The sequence below is a fragment of the Venturia canescens genome, chromosome 9 (genome assembly GCF_019457755.1).
Source record: "Venturia canescens isolate UGA chromosome 9, ASM1945775v1, whole genome shotgun sequence".
NCBI lineage: Eukaryota > Metazoa > Arthropoda > Insecta > Hymenoptera > Ichneumonidae > Venturia > Venturia canescens.
In genome coordinates this window covers 13,824,464-13,835,384 of record NC_057429.1, presented here as the reverse complement: position 1 = coordinate 13,835,384, position 10,921 = coordinate 13,824,464, and the positions used below count along the sequence as shown (strand labels likewise).

The 10,921-nt window shown below is 40.5% G+C and overlaps 2 long non-coding RNA genes across 2 annotated transcripts; both read right to left on the bottom strand.

Annotated features, from left to right (window-relative positions):
- Positions 1 to 3,600: 3,600 nt before the first annotated feature.
- On the bottom strand, positions 3,601 to 4,284 carry LOC122416355 (uncharacterized). The gene is made up of 3 exons (XR_006262095.1): positions 4,145 to 4,284; positions 3,925 to 4,060; positions 3,601 to 3,723 (listed from the first exon to the last, which is right to left on the bottom strand). It is a non-coding gene; the product is annotated as an uncharacterized lncRNA (long non-coding RNA).
- A 2,178-nt stretch (positions 4,285 to 6,462) lies between these two features.
- LOC122416296 (uncharacterized) lies at positions 6,463 to 7,646 on the bottom strand. Its single transcript, XR_006262091.1, has 3 exons — positions 7,566 to 7,646; positions 7,296 to 7,504; positions 6,463 to 6,626 (listed from the first exon to the last, which is right to left on the bottom strand). It is a non-coding gene; the product is annotated as an uncharacterized lncRNA (long non-coding RNA).
- Between the last annotated feature and the right edge of the window lie 3,275 nt (positions 7,647 to 10,921).

Genomic DNA, 10,921 nt, shown 5'->3' with positions numbered 1-10,921 from the left:
GGCAATGATGAAAATGATCGGGTATGTAGGCCGAGCGAATCAGCCTTTTGTCACGAAAATTTCAAGTTCAGATAAACATAGGATGGCAAGTGGTTACGGCGCGACCGCAGTGTGGGCACACAGAGACGTACGGAAGGTGGACTAGAAAGTTTGAAGTGTAGAAACTTGTGATCGATGGCTATCTCGACCATTTTGCTGGACAAACCTTTGATAGTAACAATTTTGTCAAAAGGAATACAGCTATGATTGGTCGAAGGTTAGAGCAGAATGCGGTTCGCGTGTAGGAAAGAAACGGGAAATTTTCTAAACGACGGTAAATGCTTCGAACGAGTTTAAGGATGAAACCGAGTAACGGCCACTCATCTCGATCATCAAATCGTTTCATATACGTTACATCCCATACATCTTCAGGGTGGGATAATTTGACAAGATTGTAGCTCGTTATTTTCACGAGGCGTTGATTATCAGCGCCTCAAAATGAAAAATAATTCGTCTGCATCGCGCGGCGTTAAAAATATAATAATAAAAAAGAAATTCAATTAAAAGTGCGTAACTCATCCTCACGATCTTGAAAAGTTGGTTAGGCCCAGCCTCGATCAGGTTTTCGTTGGGTCACCACGCACAACTTTCGTCATCGTTATCTCCCCCCTTCGTCCCATTCATTATTCATGAGTTTCTCCATGAGTTTACACCCGTTTATGGAAAATTTATCGATAGAGTAATAATCTTCGTGGTATGCACTCGTGCATGCGTAACGATGTGGTACTCGAAAATTCATCAACTTTTTCACCTCACAATGAATTCTTCCTACCGCACCTCCGAGAGCGAAGAAACTTTTCATGTACTTTCAAAAGTTCGAATCAATTTCGATATAAAATTTAATTCGAAACCCCAGCGAAGATCATTCGTTGTTGGAGGTCATTAAGGTTGCAATTTGCCCAAAACTTAAAACTTTTCACAAAATTATGTTTTGGGTGAATCCCACCTCTGAATAAACTGTATAACAATTTTGTAACATTCGTTACATTATTACAAAGTTGCAACAAGACTCCTCGATTACCTTTAATTACATAAAATTAAAGAAGTGAAGAAAAAATTGATCGATGCGATTGATTTTTGGTCTCGTTCACGCAACGTGTTTAAAACGGCGCATCTTCCGTTTCTTTTCATCTTTCCTGCTGCTTGTCTCAGCACATATCCCTGTCATGTACCTACTTTATAATTTTGTAGTGCGATATAAACACGTGCACATGCATATCTTCATACGCAGGCTCGTTTGAGAGATAAGTGTGCATAAACTAGTAAGATCGACGACCGAACGGTTAGTATCGTAGCTACATATAATAGTAATGTATACATTAGCCTACCCATGGCTTACGAGGTAACACCCGTGTACCATAGTAAAGAAACAAGAGTGAGAATCGCGCGATGTATAGAAATCGCGTTCTAAGAGGTTCGAACTCATCGATTTATGCATGAGTCACTCCATGCTAAATCGGCGAATGAAAATCATGATTGGATTCAATGGCCAATTTTCCCTTCAACGCGTTTTAATCATTTTTATTTCACTGTGCAACTCATCGTAGAGTTTCAATACTTCGATGTCATCGTGTCGTATATTAGGAAACGAAAATTACGTAAACGAGAAAGTTATCGATATACAAAAAAATCTAATTGAGCGGACGATTCGATTGCGTCTTACATTCGTTCGGAGAATCAGAATCATCGTTTGAGCTTCGTTCTTGAGAGATTATTTTATCAAACATTTTTTTTCTGTGAACGTGTGTAACAAAAGTTTCTTGAGTTTCGAATCAACAACGTGAATTGATCGATCGTTTCTAGCGATTCGATTTTAAGGACTGCTGGGTTCAAAACGAAGTGGCTCATGCAACGGTCGACTTCAATTGAAACATATAAATATATATGCTTATGTACGTGTGCAACGACGATGATACATACCTTAAGAAAAGGTTAGAGACCAACAGCATTGATCGGCGGGTGGACGGTTCGCCCATTAGACGATGTACTAGACAAGCATCTGTGTCCGCAAATACACGAATATATGCACAAAGCTATCACTTTCCAATTTCCCTGACCTACCGCAAAATATTGTACAGTTCTCTATCTCTGCGGCAACATTCTCGATTCGGTTCGCGAAGTTCGCAGTAACGTCCGCTCTTCCTTCCCGACAGCCTTGAGGATTTTTGTACTCTTTTATGTCGCGTTTGCTCAACAACGTTTTTATTTTCAGTGTGTTTTTCGCGCAGTAGGCGCCACGAGCCTCGCCACGAGCAACGACACGGAATCATATAAAATAGAAAAAATGCAAAGGAAAATTAAGATGGAGTGTCAATGGAAGAGTTGAAAATTGAATCCAGAGATGACAAGTTTTGTCTTTCGCAAATATTCGTTTCACCAGCGTCTCTGTCGATGATAATCAAAGATCGAATCTCGGGGCCAGAATTTCTGGGACGAAAGTGACGTTAGGACGGGATAGAAAATAAATCGAGTAAATCATTCTCGTGCTTTATGGTGATCTTGTGAAACGAATTAGCGAGTGTGACCGTGCACGATCTCAGAATCTCGATCTCGTCTCATTGGGATTTCTTTCTGAACGTACCCGGCGAGTGGTTTCGATTGTTCGTGCCAATTCGTGCTCGATATATCGAGCGAGGTGTGTATATATGTGCTGCTTTTTTTTTAGCTCGTTCGAGGAGCTGCAACTTCACAATGGGCGCTTGGCTCGTCGTCTATTTACTGTACATAGACAATGTACACATGGATTTAAAAAAATCCTAACCAAACGAACTCTGTTTATATATACTTATAGATGGTTTTAGCGCGAGCAGTTTACCATTTAAGAGTTTAAATGTCTCCACGGTATATGGGACAGGAGAAGAAAATCGCACGATTCACGAGACACGCGGAGAGAATCTCTATTGAAAAAGCTCCAAGGATTGCCCTCTCTCCCTTTTTTCTCTCTCCTGTTTCTCTTATTACAAATGTGTACAGAAACATGTACAAAGAACGAGCATTTATGACGTGTCATCGTGATGGAGAGTGCGATCTCACCGCAGGCGTGGTTGGCCGAGCGCAAAAAAGGCTTTATCGTGCTACCAATAAAACGAGCAAGAATGCACGTATTAATGCGATTGAAGAAGTATATAAACACAATTATCTCAACGCATAGGCTCGAACATCTCTATTCGAAATGTGTTACGATGTTGAGTGTGTGCGCACGCACAAGTTGAATTAAAATATATATGAAAATTCCAGTATATTTCCTTAGCTATTTTAACGAAAGTTTAGTCGTGTGATAAAATAATATTGAAAGATAAAAATGATGTGTTGAAAGAGCAGCCACATTTCTAATAATGTGAGAAACGATCGTCTCCTAGCACCTGAATATTCAATATTTTAAACCCATTTTATGGCATTTCCTTTCGCGAATGAGTTTCTGTTTAATGTACAGAATGAATCGCAGTGTGCAATAGTACATTCGACATTTTCAAAGGAAACTCTGCGAATCCGTTTAATATCTATAATTAACGTTCATTTCATAGCTAATGCGCGTTAAATAAATGGAGTCATTCTTATCAGGCTCGTTCCAGGTGAGCACCAGTCAAAAGAGCGAATGGAAAATAGCAATGTTTCTCTCGATCCTTCTGCTCGTGCATGAGAGAAACGGGAATAAAGATATCGTTGGAGGATAGTCCTCGTTATCTGGAACATTGGAAGAGGATTATTTCTCGTGCGGTATATAGAAAGACGCCGCAGTTTTGCTTCAATGGTTTGTTCCAGAGAGTCCAAAAGAGCAGAAAAAAAACATCGAGGAAAAAAAACTAAAAAAAAAAAAACGAAAAGAATAAAAATTTCTCCGAAGCGTTAGAATATCTTTACGATGATGAAGAAAAAAAAATGTACCGGTGAACGTTCGCATTCTCGTTTGCGGGTGCGCCCTCTATGACAGTGGGATAGAAAGCGATGATTCTGTACGCTACTACGAGCTATCCAGCCGCTGCTCCTTTGCCCCTACAACCAATTAGCCGGAGGTCCTTGTCTGCAATATATTTATACGTTTATTTATATATATATAGATATACAGGCGGAAACAAATGAATTCTTTGAAAGCGTATCTATAAACCTCATCATATCCCTGATCTTTCTCTGTCAATGTCATTGGAAGCAGGCGAGTTGGGTCAATCATTAAACAAGCCAGCGATACGGTATGGCTCCGCACTGTTACAGCGTTGTCTTTCTTCATGATATTCCATTAATGCTGTCATTAAAGCTCGACATCTAGGATCTCGCAGTGATCGAGAAAGGGACCAGGAGAAAATGAAGGTAAAATAAAAAAGAGAGAGGAAGAAAAAATTGGCGATGCGATGCCAATGTGTATCGTGGCCTCTCCTGCCGTACCTTCGAGCATCATATCTTTATAAATCAGCGCTTCCCTGCTCCTCCTCTCGCTCTCTGCGTTTTTTCCCCTTGTTTATCTCACTCCTCTCATATTTGTTGGCAGCAGCATCTTTCTCACAATCTCATTCTCCGAGACGTGAGCCGTTAACTCCGCGTCTGTATCCCGAAGCTCTGGTCAAAAAACAAATAGAGTAGCAAGTGAAAGAAAAGAAGAACGGAGATAAAGAGTTGGATGCTGTCTCTCGATAACCCATTGTAGATTAGTTACATCTGGATGAGTTCGTGCCACGCAGATTACAGATACGAATCTTCATGGTTAGTGGCTGAGAGACGCGGGAGCGAAAGAGAAAGAGGGGCACGGACTTTTCTGATGCATTAAACCGAAACAGACCTTTAAAGCGTATTAGCCACATCTCTCGAAACGTGCAGGTGCTTTGAGACCTCCATTGACAGTTATATATATTTCAACTTCTTCCCTAACCAGATATGTATATGAATGTAGATACATTGGCTTTCTATATAAACAACGCTGATGAACGAGGCAACTGCGAACTCGTGATATTCTCAATGTATCTTTCATTATAATCGTCTAATTGGGAAAAAAAACAACAAATGAGAGATTAACTGATAACCAATCAAACGGATAAATAAAGATTGTGAGAACAACTGAAGCATTAAACGGAGTTTCAGAACATTTGAATCCTTTTTGAACGATGAGTCACGCTTTGCGTTTATGTATCTTGGCATCCAACGGTTTTCTGACTCTCTTTTCCTTTCAGTATATTTTCAAATATTGATGAATCTTTTAACCTTTGTAGGACGGATCTCGTCGAAATATCGACCACTAGTTTGGTCGGGCACTTCACTTCAAAAAATCATCGATATTATGCACTATTTTTGTATTAAAAAAAGGTTGATTTCAACGTATAAATTCCCGTCCTTAAAAGGTTACAGATTTTCAGGTACTGAGGATCCACTCTCACGCGGGAATCTTGGAAGCACAGTTTCCTCGATGACAACGGTGACAAAATGCTGTCGAATTTCATCCAGTTCACTCACATCGACAATTATTCTAATCTACTCGTGATGATACGTAGCAACCAATTTCCTGCAATTGTTCCCCGCAGGCAGAGGATTCTCCACCTCCGCATTTGCGATTCCCCTGCAGCGAATCACTCCGATCTTACAGCTCTAATTCAACCCCAGGGAGAGGTTGTGCCATTCGAACGGCATTGATAATATCCTCGAGCTCGCGCGGGCTAGAAAATATTCCATTACTATTGCTCAACGTATACAGTTGATATCGTGAATTACTTATTGGTTACGCTTCGAAGAGAAAACAGAGCGATCGCTGAGAGCAACGATAATCTCAATTTAATTGTTTTCATTCTTGCAAATTGAATTCAGCCCCTCTGATACTTCGTTATCCCAACCTTCCCCATTTTTCTGTTCATCCACCGCAATCTTCGAATTATTCTTCAAATTAATGGAACTATCGCACCCAATCCTCCAGAGCATTTTTCAATTTGATCCAATTTACTGCGAGCTGAACTGAATTTACCGTCAAAATTATTCGCACACTCGATTCGAACGTCGAATAAAAAATATAAATTTACGTCAATTTCAATCATTCAATCTTCCAACTAAAATCCAATGTTTTTTTTCTACTCGACCAATGAAATTTTTGGTAGAAAAACGTTGACGATCGATCCGCCATACGAGCACAAATTTTCACGAAGATAAAAAAATAAATGGTTCGTTGAATAAACGACACTCGTGGATGCATCTTCGCATCGTTCTCTCGAGGATCTTTTTTCCACTTTTTCATCTCATTTCCCTCGCTCCCGAGACCTAAATAATTGAATAAATATATATACATGGATATATCCCCCGTGTATACGAACATGACGTCCGAGAGGGCCGCTCCTCTTCTTCGCTCGTGGAGCATAAAACGAGCGAGACTCTTCTCTCGATACGTTCAGAAAGCACCAGGATACACCGGTAACTCTTTTCGCGGACGTATACATAAAGCTCTCTGCGCTGCTCGTCCTCGGCTCTGTAATTGATTGTACGAGCTGTATAATGGTCCAAGCGCAATACGATGAGATTCTCCCGCGGAGGCGATGCTGGGATACTTCGTGTCGCGTAACTCCATTTATTTATTGCTATCTAAGTGCAGCATCCAGGCATCTCAATGTACCGTTAATCTGAAAAAAAAACGACAACAACAACCACCCACATTGCGAAAAGTAATTTGAACAATAGTGAGAACGGTAACAGGAAATCGGCAGATCGCGAAAGAGGACCGAAATCTTTATTTTTTCTTCCAGCTTCGTCCCGAATCTCATGCACGAAAGTAGTAAAAGAAAGTTAAAATTCGTTGCCGAGACGACTAGAAAAAATGGTGAACGAGTATTGAGATATTTTCATTGAAAATGAAATCATAAAATTCACCCGCAGGAATAATCCGCCGGATTTACAGGTATTTCAAGTTGTTTATCCGTCTGCCCACACGAGTACGTGGTTAAATCCCATTGAGGTTAATTTTAGTACACACCGGGACTCAAACAACGCGAGCGTGTGTCGAGATGTGCGGTGTAAAAAATCCTTCGCACGCTCGCGTGTGTAATTCTGCGACCGAATACGAGTTCAGGAATCGAGGCATGCGTTCGCGAAAACTCGACGAATTAGTGAAGCATAAAAATAATGGGAAACGCATGATTAGCTTTTCGTGTTATCTCGTCTGCGCGTGTATTCACCGATTCGCAATATCAATGCTATTATACGCCTACTAATATTCATGCGCTCTCGCTTCTCGCAAAGCTTATTAAATCGATCGCGTTACGAAGCACACAATATTTACGATTGTTGCTTACCCTTCTCTGCATTTATCACTTGAGGAGGAGGCGACGATTTTTCGTTCTTCAAGAATTCAGTCGTACATCACTCCGAGTTAAAAACTCGGAAAAATCTCTCTCCATGAAAATTGATACTACAATGAAAGTCATGGATTTCAGTCCAATTCTTCCTTCAACTTCTTTCTCGTTGCACTGCTCCATTCCAGTCGCACGAGGTTCCACAGAAACTAAAAAATTTCACTGAATTCATTTCTACTGAATTTCAATCTGGTGGAATAGAAAACTCACAAAAGCTGCCTCCCTCCTCCTCGGCGTTTGCATGGTGTCGAGAAATTGCATGCGACTAAGTGGTCACTTGACCAATCCTTGGCCCCGCCACAGGCTCTGCTGAGCTCAAGAAATCTTGGGAGCGACCCGCGCCGATCGCGAACCCATCGATGTCAGTTTTTCTCTGTTTTTATGAAAAATTGGTCAAAAAACCATTGCAGAACCGAGACCTACTATATATAAGAGCGAAGAGAATTGTGCGATAACTCGCGTTGGAATTTATAGGATTTTAATCAGAAAAGTGAGGCGTTAAATATTGATACAACATTCTTTTACTAATAAAGTGGAATATCAGAGGTATCAAAAGGTGACGTTTTAATCTCGGTATAATATTGAAGCCCAAGTTGATAAGATCGACGATACCATATAATTGATTGAAGAGTGGTGTCGACAGATTTCAGACGTAAATAAAAAGAACGACAGCGGCGAAGAGGCTGACGGAGAAAAAAGCCACGTTATTAGAATAGTGAATGACCCATAAATGTACACGCCTTGTGAACGTTTGCTTCATTGGTCGACCGAAGGACACACCACCAACCGAGTAATGCACACCGTACCGGCCGCCGAAAGGATAAAGCTTGTCGAGACCGTGTTATTAACAATTCTACGGCCGCATGTACATGGATAAAATGTTATATGTTAATGCGTGAAACGTACAGTGGAAGCCTTGGTGTGGGAGTGTAGAAACAACTTATTACAATGTCGTTCAAAAGTTTAGAAGCAGCTCAATATTTTACATAAATTACGATCTACTCGTGGCCCATGTGGATGAAATTTTAATGAAAAGGTCACCAGCACAAAATTTTCCAATCAAGGTAACAGCGAATGAATAAACATATTCATTTAATTGGATTCAAAAATTCGGTCATTTTATCGAGCCAAAATGTTAGACACGAAAGAAACGAAAAATTGGATCGAGAAGCTGTTTATACTTTATCCAATTAAAAAACAATGCAAAAAGAGCAACGAGAGTTACGATTGATGATTCTATATGGAAAAGGTTAAAAAGCTTCACGAGCGTTGCTATTTTAATTCCTGTAAAAATGCATCTGCACGGAATCTTTGTCGTTGGATGCGGATTTCTTTTGGAAATCTCCACTCACAATACACTGGCTGCAGTACCTGAGGGCAGATTCGCGAGTATTACTGAAAGAATAAATCAAAATAATTGATCGAGTAACGGTTTTTTCAAACTTTTGTGCAGTAGTGTATACAGAAGTCGACGTGAATATAGGCGCAGACACAGTCGCACGATCGACGAAGAAAATCGGTCATTTTCAATCGCCATGAATCTGGCCGGTGCCCTATCACAGCGAAAGATCAATGGAAGAAACGTATACGCGTTCTATGATAGGCTGCTGCGATTCAGATATATATCATAAATACATAAATTTATTGATACATATACACAGCAATAAGTATGTATAATGAGAATTTATTTCGAAGTATTACAGTCCATTTTGTTCAGCGGGTTGATGGAGTGCGAATGCAATGTTAAATAGCCCCACCATATAAGGCATTCAATGGATTGGTGCACACGAGAAAATCAACGATCTATAAACACGGCGATTTTGCAAACACAAGAAAATTTTAATCCCCACAGAAATATGATTATTGGATGGAAGCATGATTTTTATAATTATTCAAAACAGCACGTTAGATTCGAGTAAATTCCTTGCATTATTAATTTCAGTTTGAAACTTGGACTCTTTTTATGACTTTATTATTGGCAAACTACCAGTTTCAATTGCTTCACGAGCGAATAACATGAATTTGAAATTCCATAGCGAGCAAGAAAGCAGTGGAATTCGCATGCTCCTTTTTCCAATGGGTCGAGAAAAACGTTAGTGCGCTGTTACTCCTCGATACATCGATCGACGATTTGATTGATAAGACAAAACTAATGCCTTGGTGGAGTGATTTATCGGCTCATTAATTAAAACTCGATCCATGTAATTGCAGGACACGTAATCGGTTCATCAGAATTGTTATTGATCGTTCACTCGCACATTAAGGTTTATCGTCGATCTGTCACCAGGATCGATCGACTCTCATGATTTTTTGTATATACGCGAGCTCCGGACAATATATTGATGAATTAGTGAATGATCAATGACGCGGTGCATCGTTCTTCTGAATTTCGTCTGCATATAAGCACGATCGTTTCAAATTTCTAACTACATTTACATTTTTGTGTCAATCGCGGTGAATATAAGGATCGATGGTGTTCAACAGTGTGACGACGATAACCCCGCGGGTTTCGGGTGATAACCTTTAAGTATCGACGCTATGGAGAAACTAGCGATGCGGAAACACCAAGCCATTCACACATGCGCGGCTATTCATATTATGCACGTGAAAAACCAATGGATAATATACACACGTTGAAAAGCAAGTGGCAAATTATTGTAACGAGAGTGCACGCCCTCGCATTTCCACCCAACCCATAACGATCCATCACCGCGTTTATTTTTCTCATTTCATACAAAGTGCGCAACCATTATCGAGGCTCACAACAATTTTCAAATAACAAGAAAACATTATCGCGAGAGATGAATAATAATCGAATTGAGTCTCGACTGCCAAAAAATGTACTCGAACCTTCGCAAGGTTTTTACTCGCAGACTATTGAACGCACGATTCACGATCGTTGCAGGAACGCCTCGCGATTGTTAGTTTCTCATTCGTTTTCACATCGAATACACAACGGGAATATCTAGCGAGACGAATGAGCGTTTGAATATTCTCGATATTTACCCTTTCTTCTCGAATTATTGAATTCCTATTCCATGCAAGTCGTGACTCGTGTGCTTTATCAACGATTTTTCTTCGACACTGAAATATCGATACTTCAACCTTTCGACAATGCAGTTTACATTTCGTTAGCGCAACGCGAGTTTATCTGTGAAGTTCATTAATTCTGGCAGGCTGCTTTCATCCCCGATACATTTGTTCTACGCCGGTATACGCAGTTTTGTCCAAGTCATTTGTCACGAGTTACGAGTCACGATGTGAGAGACACCCCCTGGAGAACATGAGTCAGATTTGAGCTCGGAACAAGTATAACACGGATCGGATTATCGGGAGACTCGCGAGAAAAACAATTTCTCGACACCTGAGAATTTATTGAAGTGACCCGAAGTCCTATCGGAATTTGGAGGCTCGAACAAAGACACTCGCGTATTCGCAATTGGGGGGAAAAATGTGCAGGGTGTACTGGAAGGAAGCTCTTTGCACCAAAACGATCCGCAACTTCGCATCGCCGCGTCGTCAATTGGAGAATGCGGAAAACTCGCGAGTTCATGACGATACACGAG